This window comes from Eurosta solidaginis, chromosome 2 (genome assembly GCF_040869045.1).
Source record: "Eurosta solidaginis isolate ZX-2024a chromosome 2, ASM4086904v1, whole genome shotgun sequence".
NCBI classification, from domain to species: domain Eukaryota; kingdom Metazoa; phylum Arthropoda; class Insecta; order Diptera; family Tephritidae; genus Eurosta; species Eurosta solidaginis.
The window spans coordinates 142,923,452-142,937,307 of record NC_090320.1 but is presented as its reverse complement, the minus strand read 5'-3'; the positions used below and the strand labels follow the sequence as shown (position 1 = coordinate 142,937,307).

At 40.5% G+C, this 13,856-nt stretch overlaps 1 protein-coding gene and 1 pseudogene across 1 annotated transcript in view; both read right to left on the bottom strand.

The window, feature by feature from the left end:
* Positions 1-13,856, bottom strand: part of TfIIB (transcription factor IIB) — a 668,905-nt gene that overhangs the window by 273,612 nt on the left and 381,437 nt on the right. The gene's annotated exons all lie outside the window — the stretch shown is intronic.
* LOC137239856 (putative nuclease HARBI1) lies at positions 1,316-2,068 on the bottom strand (annotated as a pseudogene).

Here is a 13,856-nt window from a genome sequence, read left to right as displayed (position 1 = left end):
AAAATAAGAAACTTTGCCGAAGGAACCATACCTCTGAAACGAATTCTGATGTCCCCCCCCCCCCCCCTTTGGGTCAAACTTTTGGGTAGGGGCAATTTCAATTCTACCTGCTGTGTCTTGTGGTGGCTTAAAAAAAACAACACAAGCAATTTTACGATCTGCAATTGTGTCACAGTGATACCTTCATTTTTTAAAACGGTTGAATAAAAAACCCACACAACTATGTTTACGACATGCAAATGCATCACAGTGATGCCTTGGTTTTAAAAGGGGGTTGTAAAAACGCTAATTTCTAATATTTTTTTTTAAATTTATTTTCTATTACTAAGTTAAATTCATTTTTTCATTTACATATGTTCTGACTAAATAAATTTCTAAAGAGAAAAATAAACTCCAAAAAGAAAAAAACATAGGCATTTCAAAGTGGGATTTTTCAAAATTTGCCCCTACGACCCAAAGGGGGGGTGGGGGGGGGGGGCATCAGAATTCGTTTTAGAGGTATGGTTCCTTCGGCAAAGTTTCTTATTTTGATCCCTAGAATATGATTTTCACAGAGCAATGGGCGATTTTTTTGCCTCCCCACAAATCGACCCGGCCTAGTATATATACATATTACTTGCTTAAATGGCCGTTTAGCTGTCTGGATTGTTTTGGTCTGCCAACAAAGTGCGCCAGCCGACTTTACCCTTCGCCAGCTGGCGCCAATTAGAAACCCCAAGGGATCACGGATCGCTCTCCACATGGTCTTTCCAACGGAGTTGGAGCATTCCTCTTCCTCTACATCCGAAGGTGGGTTCCGACAAGAACACCTTCCGGGCCCAAGCGTTTTCTTTCATTCGTATCACATGGCCAAGCCAACGTAATATACGCATATATATACATATACATGCCAGACATCTTGGTGAGCGTTAAAGTCACGCATTAATACCGGCGTGACAGAAACTCGGGAAGCTTCGTGCTTGTTCAGGCTAGTCCGATGTAGTGAATCTGAATTATTTTAAAATGCGATGGACTGGCGTAAATTGCACAATGTTTGAGAAAGAAGGAGTATGCGACCCAAAAAACACTTTACATCACCAATATTGCATCAGTTTTTCCATGGTATTAGTTTGAAAACACATTTCTTATTTTTTAAAGGGTTGATATGTATCTAAACCGTGTTCTTTCTCCTTCGCGGGTATACTGAGAAGAGTCGATGAAATCTATTACAAAATCTTTATCGTCTTCAATGATATCAACTTCTTCTGGGGTCATGCCAGCTCTTATCATCTTGTTGTGCAATATGACGCAACTCGTAATAATAGCGACAGCTGTTTCATGGAAAATAATGCAGTACTCGATGCTTTAGCAAACACCTAAAGCGCGACTTAACAACACCATATGCTCTTTCTATACAATTGCGGATGCATGTATCTTATTAAATTTTCTTTCTTTCGTGGTGCTTGGATTTGCAACTGGTGTGAGGAGCCATGGTTCTAACGGATATCATTGATCTCCAATGAGCCAAGATTCTCTTTGGTAAGAAGTGGAACTGGTATTATGCTTACGTATCAAATACTACCGTAAGTCAGAGGTTGCCCATATCCCATCATGTGTCGCTCCCGGAAAGTTGGCGTTTAGAAATGTAAAGCACAAGCGATGATCGCATACCTTTAAAGAATTGAAATATAAAACACTGTAAAGTATTTTTGAATAAACACTAAATAATACCGATTCAACATTAATGCTGTAGTAACCCATTCTGTTTAGGTATTGCCTTAATGGCCGTTCCACATTGTTCGAAGGCGGAGCAACAATAGCAATGTGGGTGCAATCAATTGCTCCTATTGTACTCTTTATGCCAAATTTTCGGAAAAATATTTAGTGGTATAGAAATCTTATTTAAAAAGTTGTCTGAAGAGTTTCGATAGGACACATACCCTGTTTTAGCAATATTTTCCTCTTCAGCTGTGCGGGGAAAGTGGACTTCACTGCTCTTAACCCTCACAATTAGGTTTGCCACAACCTTCAAATTTCGTGAAAAAAAAACGCATGGCCCATTGGCATGTTGTAATTGTTGCCCACGCATTTCTGGTAAGACCCATTAGCAAAAAAGTACAATACAGACAGAAGCGGATAGTTATTGGAAAGGAGGTTTGCTGATCATCGTGCGGTTCCAAGTCATCAATAAGGCGACGGCACAAAGAACGGGTCAAACGGAAATGTTGAACGAACACATTTTCACTTACGGAAAATGCATTGCTGGTAGCTCTCAGGGATTTTAAGTACCTCGAGCGATCTCTATTTTCCTTATTTGCCTCATCTTCACACAATAAAAGTAGAAGTAACAAATCTTCTTCCATTTTAATTCAGACACAAACACGCAATAACGTAATTTTTAGTGCAAATCAGGGCCCGTATTACGTGTTACAATCCGTGATCGAATCTCATTTTTTAATCACAATAACTCTGAAATGGTGTATAATATTAGTGGCATATGCGAGCTAGCGACAAACAGTACTCGTTAGATTGATAACCTATTATAATTTTTAGAAATTGTTTCACAGTTGCATATTTATCGCTTGAGTGAAAATGGGTTTCAGTCACTGATCGTAACACGTAATACGGGCCCTGAATTGTCAAGAGCGTTTAAGATATTGAAAATTTGTCAACCAAAGAGCTTTATATTTTTGACACAGAATAGAAAATACTTGATAAATAAGCAATGTGGTGAATTTGTCAAGTGCACAGAATAACGCTGTAAATCTGCTTTATCTCATTTTTTAGTATACTAATCACATATTTGCTTGTTAGAGCTTTGTTAGTGGTGAGGATTTTTGTCATAGCACTGACATATTGTGATGATGGTGTTTTCACTTGACCCAGCAGACGTAATATATATATCTAATTAAGTTCTCAGAAGTAAAATTGGTTCAATTGCAGGATCGCCAAATATATAAATCCACAAAATGTATACAAACAATTCAATCTTTTTTAAAAAATTATTTTATTTTTTGGTTTAAAATATTAATAATCAAAAATTTTCATATTAAAAAGAAAACTCAATTAAAAAAAATTAAAAATTAAAGTACAAAGTACAAAGTATATAACAAAATAGTTAACACTATAGCTACCACGACCGTTAGCCGCCACTCTCCCTCCTCCCCCACCTCCAGTGGTGTGTGCGTATGTTCGTAACACATAAATACCCTGTTTTTATTCAGTAGGGGTTTTTGCGACCTTTACTCGATGCGTGCGCACAAGGGGCTACCGCTGTACCGCCTTTAAGGTGCACTCCTCTCCCTCCGCCCACGGATCGATCCACGGTGTCTCGGCTGGTACAGTCCCGCCTTCCTTGAGCACCTTCTATCTAGCGTGCAAGTAGGGAGCCGGGGGTGTCCAGCGGGGAAGCCAGCACTAATCAGTTCTCCCAGTCTCTCGTAGGTCACCAATCCCGCCGATACCGCCGACGACTACACCTACCGGAACAACCAGCCGCTGTACAGGTAAAATCCGTTACCAGCATACTCCCGCTACCGCGTTCGCCCTGGTACGCGCTCCGCAGCCCATCGCTGCTGCTGTCAGATCATCGCCCATCAGGTGCCGCCGCTGCTTCCATCCTGCAGCTGTCACGCCGACCGTTGGCCGTTCTCTATCCTACCGCCGTGCTAATCCCGCCGCTGCTACGCCGACCGTTGGCCGTCCGCTATCCTACCGCCGTCCAGCTGCCGTGCTGATCCCGAAACTGTTACGCCGTCCGCTATTCTACCGCCGTGCTGCTCCCGTCGCTGCTACGGCGATCGTTGGTCGTCCGCTATCCTACAGCCATTCAACCGCCGTGCTGATCTCGCAGGTGCTCCCATTCTGCCGCTGCTGCAACGACCGTTGGCCGTCCGCTATCCTACCGCCGTTCAGCCGCCATGCTGATCCCGCCGCTGTTTGAATACCGCCGTACTAATCCGTCCGCTACCCTACCACCGTTCAACCGCCCTGCAGATTAACGGAAGTGAATCTTTTTAAGCTTTTCAAAACAGACCCGAAACGCGTTCTCCAAAATCGGTAAAGAACTTACTACATAAAATTCAAGTTTTACGAAAACTTGTTTAAAAGCTTTAAATGTATTACTGATTTACCTTCTATTGCTTATATTGGCATCCGTGAGGTGCGTTAAATTAGCGAGGCAGTCAGCAGAACAAAAAACTTGTATATACAAAATTAGGTGCTCGTTAGGTGCTCATTAAGTCCCGAATTCGCGAATTAGGTGCTCTTATATTTTTCGAGCGCACTATGTGAAAAAGGGTTAAGAGCACCTCAAGAACATCAAATTAGTAGTAGTAGTAGTATATGTGACACGGCCTATGAAAAGGTGGCTTATGACTAAAAAAAAATAATGCAAAAGAAAAACTACTAAGAAACTGAAGAAATGCATTGTTTATCTTTAACAGCTGTTTCTTTTTTGAGTCGTAAGCCACCTTTTAATTTCCAAAAACTAGTACAGAGTATGACTTATGCTTTTGCATACATCGAAACACGTAAATAAATAAATTAAGGTAGATACTAGCGACAATAACAGAGTATGTTGTGTGTCGCTCCACGTGATAAATAAAAAACTATTGAGCTACAAAAATTCATTTAACAATAAGTCCCTAATTTTAAAGCTATCCTCGAGAAACTTGTCCAGAGCCTCTAAGTTAAATCCATTTAAACTGGCAACCACCTTGGCCATATCTAAAGGTCTTTCACCAAAGTAAAGGGAATGAATGTTGTTATATATCGGACATGTCCCAATAAGGTGAAAAACGTCTTCTGGCTCCTGCAAGTTACATACTGTACAAAGTGGAAACGATATGGTTTTATAGATTATTGCGTTTAGTTTTAACAAACCTCCCCGTGCCTGGAGAATCAGACTGGCTGCATATGCACTGTAATCATCAGTGAAGTACGAACTCTCCAACGCCACTAGGGCCGGGTAAAGGTCATGAGTAGTATACTTCCGAGCCATTTCGAGGAACCTATTTGCAGTATACTCAGCTAAGCTTTCTAAGAGCGAACAAGTGAAGGTCTGTATATTAGCTGATGGCAATTGCGTAATGAAAGGTAGATTGATGGTGTTAGCAAGTTCTCTCCAAGTGTTTATCCAAGAAATCTCCAGGTTGGCAGTATCCTCTACTAGAATACGCTGAAGTCTGCCTTGTGATAGGCTAAAGTAACGAGTGATATAGAGCATGTGCAGGCGAAGCGTATGTAAATATAGGGGCTGCAAGCCTGTTTCCAGATGCAACATGTAGCTTGGCGTATTAGAGGGAAGGAAGATCAGTTTCTTTACGAAAAATCTAAGAAGTTTCTCAACTTGGTCGAATTCGTTAGCCTCCACACCTGCGAGCCGTAAACGATTATGTACCTGGAAAAAGCCTCGAAGATTTTTATTTTCTGCGAAAAACAGATGCGAGGGTTATTAATATAGCTCAGCCACGTTGCGTTAATCGCGTTTTTAGCATCCACTAGCTTTGAGTTCAAACGTTTGTTAAAAGATAGTTGACAAGTGAGAAGCGCAACTAAGTATTTGTATTCATTAACTATTTCAATAACCTTGCTATCGTATATCCATTTCCATGAGCAGGGGCTCTACCACCTTTCCTTTTTGACTTGTTCAAGTTGACAGTTAGTGCCCATTAACTGCAATAGTTGTATGTATAAATTTGCACTATTGGGGGGTATGCGCACTGAGGGAGTTAGGGGGAAAGCACTTCACTGCGAAAGAAATCAAAACGCGACAACTTTCGTTTTAAACATATGAATATATATTTTATTAGGAATTATTTCAGAGTTTATTTTAACAATTTAACAATTTACACTTTCGCGAATTTAGTTAATTTAATTTTAGAGGCGTGAATATAGTTAGGCTGATGGCGAATAACTAACTTAAAAGCGGTCCATTGCATTCCATTGGACCGCTTGCTTCTTAACTTAAAGAGAGAGGAAACGGTAAGTATATGAATAGGTAAGTATGTATGCATTTCTTAAATATGCATATTTTATGCAAACGGTAACTTAATAAATTTATACAGGGTGAATGTAAAGTATGAGTATGAGTATGTAAAGACTTTATACAATGTAAGTATTTCAAAAAGGTAAGTATGTTAATGTAAGTATTGTATATGTATATTAATATTTGCATCTGTATATATGTTGATCCGGGTACTTGATGGAAATTGATTCATGTCTTCAACATGGCGGCCGGCCTGCGGAGCTGAGGGATGCAGGCGCTCTTCGAGATCCTCTGAGGTTCCGTCGACTTTGTTGAAGATTCGTCGCTGATGTAGAGAGTTGCTATGGCGGCAGTTCCTGAGATGGAAGGAGGCAGAGTTTAGTAATGTTTCGCGTGACTATACCTGCTTGGGTGCGGACATCTACCACACGAACCCGTTGATCGGCGCCCGTATGGAGTTTGTTAACTCGGCCCAAGCGCCATTCATTGGGAGGGGTGAATGTCGTCTTTGATAACGACCATATCTCCTTCGCGAATATTTTGTTGGGGATGTTTCCATATATATCTTTTATGCAAGGTTTGTAGGTACTCGCTCTTCCAACGTGGGCTGAACTGGTGATGCAGAACCTTTAATCTTTGCCATTTCGTAGTAGGGGATACGTTTTCGGCATTCGGTTGGGGTAAGGAGGTTATGGGGGCTCCTCGAAGAAAATGTCCAGGAGTTAGGGCTAATAAGTCGCTTGGATCCTGTGACATGGGCGAGAGAGGGCGAGAATTAAGCACTGCTTCGATTCGAATGAGGAGAGTGGTGAATTCCTCAAATGTAAACCTTTGATTTTCAGCTACTTTTGTGAAATGGGTTTTGAAGCTTTTTACTGCGGCTTCCCATAAGCCGCCCATGAGTGGGTCATACGGCGGTATGAATTGCCAAGAGAGGCCCTGTACCGCATACCTTTGTGCAATATCAACAGCTGCTTCTTTGAGGAATAGGGCTATCTCCCTCTGGATCGCTCGTTGTGCGCCAACAAACGTCTTTCCGTTGTCAGACATTATTTTGTGGGGTAATCCGCGTGGCCCACGAAGCGGGTGAAGGCGGCTCTGAAGGCTTCAGTTGTCAAATTTGTGCATGATTCGAGGTGGACTGCTTTAGTGGAGAAGCAGACGAATACGCAAACGTACGCTTTCGTGTGAGAAGCTCGTCGTAAGAGGGACGTTTTCACCATAAATGGGCCAGCGAAATCAACTCCTGTTACGTGAAATGGCACTGAGTAAGTGGCACGTTCGGGGGGTAGAGGGGCCATTATTTGTGAACGCATTTGCTGTTTGTATATCGTGCACGTCTTGCATTGGAATATGCATTTCTTTACTTTCTGCTTGATGCGGGGAATATAGTATTCCGCTTGTATCATGCGAATCATCAGTTGCACCTCAGCATGAAGCAATACTTTGTGGAGAAAGTCTAATAGCAGTGAGCAGAACTTGGAGTTATCTGGGATAATTATCGGGTATCGTTCATTCTCGCTGATGATGGCATTAACTAAACGACCCTTAACTCGCAGGATGCCAGCGTTATCTAGCACGGGATTGAGGGTTAACAATGAACTTTTCTTGCTGATGTGGTTTGAGGCTTCTAATTGCGCGAATTCTGCTGGGAAATGATGGCGTTGCGTTAACATTATGAGTTTAATTTTTGCGAAATATAGTTATTCTTGCGTGAGAACTAGGGAACTGGAAATTGGTTGTTTCTGGGTTTGGCGGATAAACCGGTACATGAAGGCCACAACTCTTATCACGCTCGGATATGATGAGAATCGTTCCAGTATATCGGCATGATCGACAGCATGCCAGGCTTCGACGAGTTTCTTCTCCGGAGGGGTTGAGGTAGAAGGGACATATTTTGGCCAGAACGAGCTCGATTTAGAGAGCCATTGGGGTCCATTCCACCATAACGAGCAGTCAACTAAATCTTGCGGCTTGCATCCTCGGGTTCCTAGGTCTGAGGGATCATCACCACTGGGTACGTGGCGCCAAGTGGCGTTGCTCACGTTTTGAAGAATCTGGGTGATTCTGTTTGCCACATAGGTTTTCCATGTATGTGGGGGTTTTTCTAGCCAGGCCAACACGATGGAGGAATCTGACCAGAGTGTCAGCTCGTGGGGTGGCAACTTCAATTGAGATTGAGTTTGAGCTATTAATTTTGATAGTAAAACGGCTCCGCAGAGTTCAAGTCGTGGCAAGCTAACTGTTTGCAGGGGTGCGACTTTGGTTTTTGCCACAAATAGGTGGGTTGAGACTGAGTTCTAATCGTGCTGCACTCTAATGTAGACACATGCGGCAAATGCTTTTTCGGAGGCATCAGAGAAACCGTGGATTTGGATGCATTTATCGGGGGAGAATTGCACCCATCGGGGAATGGTTATATTGCTTATGGCTGGGAGACTTTCACGGAAGCTGTTCCACTTGTAAAATAATTCCGGTTTGACTTCTTCATCCCAGCCTGTTCCCTCTAACCAGAGATGTTGGAGAAGGATTTTGGCTAAGATCATTATTGGCGATAGCCATCCTTCCGGATCAAAAAGTTTCGCTACGGCTGAGAGTATTTGCCGTTTTGTATTTGATTTAGAATCGGAAATTGGGTCGAATGAGTACGAAAATGAGTCAGTTAATGCGTTCCATCATATTCCCAGAGTTTTCGTGGAACTCGTGTCGTGGAATTTGAGGAATTCTGCATCTATGACATCAGAGTTTGGAATTGATTCTAGAATTTCTGTTCTGTTTGCTGTAATTTTTTTCAATGGAAAGTCCGCCGATTTTAGAGCTTCGATGGTTTGAGTCATAGAGCTAAGTGTGGACTGTATGTCATGCCCGCCAGAGAGGACATCATCTACATAGGTTTCTCGTAGTATGATGTTTTTGGCGAGTGGGTATTTTTTTGCGCAATCCTGAGCGAGTTGATGGAGTGTGCGGATTGCGAGGTATGGAGCGCAGTTAACACCGAAAGTTACGGTTTTTAATTTAAAATCTTCAATCGGCTTTTGAGGGACTTTTCTAAAGAGTATTCTTTGGAAGTCTTGATCTTCTTCCTTGATTAAAATTTGGCGATACATTTTTTCGATGTCGCCATTGAAAACGAACTTTTAGAGGCGCCAATTGAGAATTATTGACGTCAAGTCATTTTGGAGAATCGGGCCTGTGTATAGTACATCGTTCAGAGAGTTTTCTGAGTGCGATGTCTTTGATGCATTAAATACGACGCGAACCTTTGTGGTTTTGCTGTCGGGTTTGAGAACAGCGTGATGAGGGAGGTAAAATGAGAAATATTTACCATTTCTGATTACTTCTGTGTTTGGAGCGGGCTGCATGTGGTCCATTTGGAGGTACTCTGTGAGTACTTCTGAGTACTTTTCACATAATTCGGGCCTTTTTTCCAGACTCCTTTCTACACTGATGTATTGTTGCTGCGCTGCTGGGCGGGAGTGCCCTAGTGCCAATGAGTGGGGGAAATTGGGTTTAAAGGGAAGTTTTACGACGTAACGTCCATCTTCTCTTCTTGTAGTTGTAGATGTGTAGAGGGTCTCACAAAATTGGTCCTCCGGTGATCTGGATAGAGTTGTTGGGATCTCTTCCTGTTCCCAGAACCGTTTGAGTAGAGTGCTGATATCCGGTTCTGTTGATTCACTGGCTTGTGTAGAGTAGGTGGAGACTAGTTCCTTTACTAGTCCGCTGAGAACCCATCCAAATATTGTGTTTTGAGCTATAAGGGTTTCTTGCGGATTTCGTTGCAGACCATCGAGCAGTATTTGGGGAATTATATCGCTTCCTATAACCGTGTAAATTTTTGAGGGATGGAGACAGTTAGGATCTGCGAGCTGGAGAGAGTGGAATGCCTCTAAGCTGACTTTTGAGATTTTCTTATTGGGAAGAAAATGAGTGAGTTGTGGGAGCAAAATTGCGTTGGTGCTAATCTCTTTGCTTAAATCTGAGGAGCAAAGAGTTACCTCGCAGATTTTGTTTGCTTTTTGCACCACTGTGCCTCCCATTCCTGAGATTTCATATCTTACATTTTTTGTTGGGAGGCCTAACATTTTTTGGATTCGGGTTGCCAAAAATGTTTTCTGAGAGCCTTGGTCAATAAGTGCGCGAATTTTATGGTACTCCCCGGCGTGGTGAATGGGGACTAGTGCCGTTGGGAGTAGTGTTGTTTCACAGCTACTGGAGAAATGTGACGAGACGGTGTGGGTGGTTGAGTCCTGGTGTTTCTGCGCCGCTGCTTCAATCGCTGCTTGCCTTGATGTCGATGCTTGTTCATCATTTATTTGATATGGGATTGTGGTTTGGGCTAGTGTATTTTGGGGTCTGAGGCCTGTTGCACGAGATGCGTTCTGATGTTGTTGACAATGGAGGAGAGAGTGATGTCGTTTTTGGCAAAAACGCATGAAAACTTGCTCTGACAATCACGCTTGAGATATGAGTATGACAAACAATTCTCGCAATAATTGTTTTCTTTTACAAATTTGAGGCGGTCTGCTACCGTAAGCTCTTTGAATTTCACGCAAAACATCATTGAGTGGTTTGAGTTACACAGCTTGCAAGAGACTTGCTGTGGTTTTGAGTGATGATTATTAGAGTGAAAATTATTTGTTCTGTTTTTATTTGAGAACGTGGAGTTGTGGATTGAGTTTCTGTTTGTGGACCTGGGTGTGAAGTTTGGTAGATGATTTCTAGGCTTACCTGGTCGGTAATTGTGGAGTCTCTCTACTACTTCGTATCTGGAAGTCAAAAATTTGTCCATATCTGACCACAGTGGCAACTCTTTCCGAGAAGTAAGAGATTGCTCCCATAGGGACATGGTTTCACTGGGCAGCTTTGAGGAGCAAATATACACAAGAATGGGGTCCCAATTAGAGGTTGGGATAGCTTGTGCTTCCAGGGTACACAAACAATTATTTATTGTGGTTTGCAGCTTTTGAATTTGCTCGCCATTTTCTGAGAAAATTTGCTGAAGACTAAAGAGGGTCTTCAGTTGGTTATCAACCAATATTCTTCGGTTTTCGTACCGAGCTTTGAGGGCGTCCCATGCTAACTGAAAACTGTTGTCTGTGAGAGGGTATTGCTTCACTAACTGACCTGCTTGGCCTCTCGTTTTCTGCCATATCCCTGAATGCCGGCCAGTCTTCGTATCCGCCGTGGAATATTTCAGTATCGCAGGGTGGTACTTTGAGGTATACTTGTGATGAGTAGAAGTATTTGGGGGATTTAAGGGCTGAGATATTTGAGGCGAGGGTCGCAGTAGTTGTATGGCGTCCATAATTTGTGACATGCAAATTTCATAGCTTTCAGAGCACTTTTGGTATTTTTGTTCTATTGAATCGGTGGACTCCTGATGGGGTGGAGAAAGAGATACATTTCTGTAGGAATCTAGGAGTGATTCCCACAATCTTTCGAGCTGTTGTGTTTTTACCTTAAGAAGTGACTCAGTTTGGTCAGCTATCAGGGTTGCTGACCACTTTGAGTAAAATGCCTCTAGTCTATTGCTTTCGAAAATGAAAGTATCAAGACTTGTGTCGGGTTGACCTACATCAAGAGTGTCATTTGCTTTTTTGCTCATATTGGTTTTGTTCAGGGTAAACAGGTGTTAATTATAATATTATAATATGGGATACCAAATGAGAAGGGTTCCAAATGTATTGCTTGGTTAAATTTAAAACAGTGCTGAGTGGGGTAGTAGTATATTAATTGATAGGACACTTTAATTCTACTACGTTTGAAATATAATTTTGGTCTTAACTATTTTCCGGCTTATAAATTTTGTGACACAGTCTAATGCTTGTGTGCCGGTACTGTGTTTATATTAGGGTGGGTCGTTGTTGTTTTTTTTTGTGGAAAAATTAAGTAGGCGAAATATTTTTCAGTTGTGCAAATATTTTTAAATATTACTTAGTTAAAGTCTGCGCAATTATACGCGTTGCTGGGGTTTTGTTAATACACCCTAGTGAAGGTGTTTTGTTGTACTTGTTTCTGTACTGCCTTAGCGCGTCTAAGTGCAGTTAACGGATTGGGGTTAGATTCATATATATATATATATATATATATGTTTAATATACTCGATTTGGGATTTTTGCGGTTATATTTTGTTCATTTGTTGGGATTGAGAACGAGAGACTCAATACAGTGCTCTTATTCCCGTGAGACAGCAATTGATAACGGGAATGTGCCAGTGGGTATGGATAGTTAATACGCCGTGGGGTATATACGTGATGGGATTTGAGAATATTATGTTATAAGTATATTAGTAACGGTTTGATTCCAGCGATTTCTTGTGAACAAGAGTGTGTTGAGAAAATGAAATATCGGTAAGTATATGTAGGATATATACTGTTACCGTTTGGAGGAGAGTTAAAGTTCACTAACTTTAATTAACGACCGCTATTTATATACTTATTAAATTGAGACTTACCGCTAGTCTGCTGTTACTAGGGCTTTTTTGCATTTTCGGGACTGTACCTTGCTGAATGTTGTTGTTGCTGTTGTGGAAGGGAAGATTTCGTGCTGTTTTTTTCTTTTTTTTTTTATTAATTTTATTTTTCAGGTTTGCAGATCACCTCTTTGCTAACTTTTGATTCTTCTTTTCAACAATTTATTCGTTTCTTTGCAGGTTTTTCCGGAGCACCACAGTTATGTAAACCACGCTAATTCTTTTCTTTTTCCGATTTTTTTCGAACACCGCATTTATATTAACCTTTTTTATATTTTTTTTCAGGGGTTTTTTTTCCACGGTTCTGGTGCACCACTTTTGCAGGTCTATTGCTCGTGTTAAAAGAAATGATTATTCGTGTGGTTTTATTTTTCACAGCTCTTTTAAAAATTTATACCGCTCTACTTCTTTTCCGCAGGAATCTTTACGGTGAGTAAATATTTTTTTTCGAACGTAAGCTAATATTTTTCTCCACAGGTAGGTATACAATTTTTTTTTATTTTTTCGATTTTTTGGATTTTCTATTGTTATATTTTTGTTGCACACCCTATTATGCACTATTTATTATTATATGTAACTCTGCTCCAAAACCTTATTTTTTCCACTTCCACAAAAAATTTTTTTCTCAATTATACTGTTTCTCGGCTTTTTCCAATTGTAAATTTATTCACTCTGTTGATTTCTTTTTTTTCGCACCGCTCTATTTATATGTAGGTACTCTTTGCGGTTTTCCTTTTGGCATGCACAAAATTCTTTTTTACTTTAAATCATGCACTTTTAATTTTTTCTTTCTAAAAATTTTCTCAATTATAGTTCTTTTTTGTTTCTTTATTTTCACTTGTGTACAATGTAAGCCTTTAAGTATTTCTTTTTTGCTTTGTATTTGCTCAGTAGGCTTTACAAAGTTTTGTTGATTATTGTATTTTTTCTGGTTTTTTTTTTTTTTTTTAACGAATTCTTTTTCTTAGTTCAGCCTAATGTGCGGTATTTTTTGTATGTACATATGTATGTACGTGATTAGATTAATGTTTCACTGCACTCTTCTTTTTAATTTTTTACTTTATTTTCACAATTTTAAAAAGTCAACGCGTCGCGAAAATTGATTTAATTATATTTAATTTTTATTTAAATTTTGAGTATTTTGTAGGTCACTAGCTCACTTTTATGGCTCCAAAAGGACCATGTATAAATTTGCACTGAGGGAGTTAGGGGGAAAGCACTTCACTGCGAAAGAAATCAAAACGCGAAAACTTTCGTTTTAAACATATGAATATATATTTTATTAGGAATTATTTCAGAATTTATTTTAACAATTTAACAATTTACACTTTCGCGAATTTAGTTCATTTAATTTTAGAGGCGTGAATATAGTTAGGCTGATGACGAATAACTAACTTAAAAGCGGTCCATTGC